The following is a 2,846-nucleotide window of genomic DNA, read 5'->3' as shown; positions in this document are numbered from 1 at the left end:
GTGTGTGTGTGTGTGTATGTGTGTGTATGTGTGTGTGTGTGTGTGTGTGTGTGTGTGTGTGTGTGTGTGTGTGTGTGTGTGTGTGTGTGTGTGTGTGTGTGTGTGTGTGTAACTGAGGTTATGTGGTATCCTCCACCGAAGGCTGGACATGCATGACCATGCTACCATGGTTATTTCCATTGTAGTAGGCACTTATGCACTCTGTGGAACACACACACACACATAAATACACACACACACACACACACATAAACACACACACACACACACACACATAAACACACATACACACACACACACACGAACATGCACACACCCGTGACACACGAACACGCACACACACATGAACACACACGTGACACACACACACACACACACACACACACACATGCACACATATACCTTCATTTCACATTTTGTTGTTATTGGCAGTCGTTTGACGAGCCAGAAAAATGTTGAATAAATACAAACAAACAAAAAATTATTAATGCAAACACAATACTATAGTTGCCTGATGATCGTAGTAATACGTGAAACTCAGACTTGTGACAAAGCTTCCAATCTCTCTTGTGTACAAACACAATACGCATACATGTACATACCCACACAACAAGCTACACATACTCGTACACACATACACTGCATGCATACACTCTTACATTCTTCATGGCTGCATTATGAATGAACCTCGCGGTGGTGGCTTATGGTTTGGCTTTGAAGAAGTTGCACTCGACCAGCGGATAACACCCCCCCCCCCCCCCTTCCCCGTACTTGCACATACCAGGATGACACACAGACCCCACCCAAGCATTTCAATGTGCCCGGGTGACACTAGGTTAGTTTGCACCCGATAAGCTGCAGCCTGCACTGTGCAGCTGCTGTTTTGGTCAAGTTTTTACTTTGAAGTACCACTTTTAACATTGGCTTTAAGTTAAGGATAGGATTTTTACCGTGCCTGATGTGATTCGGCTGGTCTCCTAGTGTTATTTTGCACCACTCCCCTTGTTCTAATTCAGCTTTGATTCACAGTGTTTCAACGATGATCATTGTGTGCCAAATCCACTGGTTAACTTTGATGTTTTATGCATGCCCATTGCTCTGCCTGCATGGTAGTTTGCAACCTACGTCATTTGTGACAAACTACGAATGTTTGTAAGCCATGCTTCTTCACAGCATAACATTATTATCTCTACACGTATGCCTGTGGTCACGGATGCTGCATATTGTGCGTTGGTGCTCCAGAAGTTGTGCGGCTCTTGTGCTGTGCACTGACAAGTTAAATCAGACCCTAAAATAGTTACCAATGACCTTCTTACTTGCTTGTGGCACAACGGTTTTGTGCTTATGATCCTGTGAGAGCCTCACGGACATCATCGGTATTATTAATTATTATTAGTCATGCATTGCAATCCGTGCAGTGTTTTCCAGCTTTGCAGAGGAGTTGATTCCGTAGTAGTAAACGTGTGTGTTTGCGAGTCACTGAGCCTGTGATTACAAGAGGTGGCTTTTTTGTGCCCGTATGCTGACTTGGGATGGTTTTGATTGCCAGTATGTGCATGTACCATTGTGAATTTGTTAATAAATACAGGTGGTACTACGGTACTACTGTTAGGTTATTGCAGACTGAGCAATGATGGTGACAGCCTGAACTAAAAGCACTATACTAAGTGACACTGAGCTGCTGTGTGATTGTTGGTTGCATCTTGGAGTTGCTGGACTGTTTATAGACTTTCTACTGGCTATTGAGTATTGTTGCAACCATCATTTCCAATCAACAATGGGTCTTGCAATGCTCCTCTGGCAGGCTCATGAATTTGTAGTCAGGTGACTTGCCTTCGTAATAGTACTAGTACTCGTCACTAGGGATCCTGCAGAACGCCGGCCAGGAGGCCCCGAAGCCCGTTATGCCAACTAACTACTTATGCAAGTAATGGCGAGCCGACGGATAGCCGCCGGTCGGGCACGTGAGCTCATGAGGGCGTGGTGGGTAGTCATGGACTTCCCACACTGCCGATGGTCGCATACACTATCCAGTGGCAGACCATAGCGTATGCATAGCGCATCTCTGAAGTCCTACTTTTTCAGCACGCATACCACTCACTATCTACCATACAACCGTCTGTAGCAGGGCTATGATCATGTGGGCGTAGAAATGAAGGCTAGCCGGCTACACAACCATGGTTGCGCACTGCTGTTGTACAATGGTAGACCTACGTAGAAAACAAAGCAGGCGGCCATGTACCTGTACCTGTACTGCTGTAGATTATACCGGTTGAACCATTTGGAGTAGGGCTCAAACGATTAGTCCGATTAACCGGTTGCAGACCGGTTACGAAGAATTAACGGTTAACCGATAAAGATAACGGTTACGCAGTAACTTTTCAGTCAATTTTTCAAGTATCAGGTCGTTGCAAAGTGTGCACTTTCGCGGGCTGTCGCACCCGTACGCAATTTCTGGGCTGTCAACTCGGTCATATCTGGTCTCTTGGTGTGAGAGTATGTATGAATGAGCATGCAAGGGAATGTACAAGTGTGCGTTGTCCTGAATAGGGTACATTTTTTGAATGAGTATAGTCAAATATACGGTTAAAAAAGAGTCCGCAGGATTGCCGTGGCTTATAGGTTATAACCGGTTAACCGACCGTTAGCTTAGCAGTTAATCGTCAGGGGTAAAACCGTGACCGTTTGAGCCCTAATTTGGAGCCTTCACCGATTATTATCATTAGGCCAAACTAAAGAAGGTGTGTGGTTCGACTAACATGGACATTTTTTTTACGGGCGGGCGGGCGGATTTTTTATATTTTTATATATTTTTTAGTACATGTAAATACACTGTACTGCCTTTA

This window comes from Sycon ciliatum, chromosome 1 (assembly GCF_964019385.1).
Source record: "Sycon ciliatum chromosome 1, ocSycCili1.1, whole genome shotgun sequence".
Classification (NCBI taxonomy): Eukaryota; Metazoa; Porifera; class Calcarea; order Leucosolenida; family Sycettidae; genus Sycon; species Sycon ciliatum.
Note: the sequence above shows the minus strand (reverse complement) of the source record.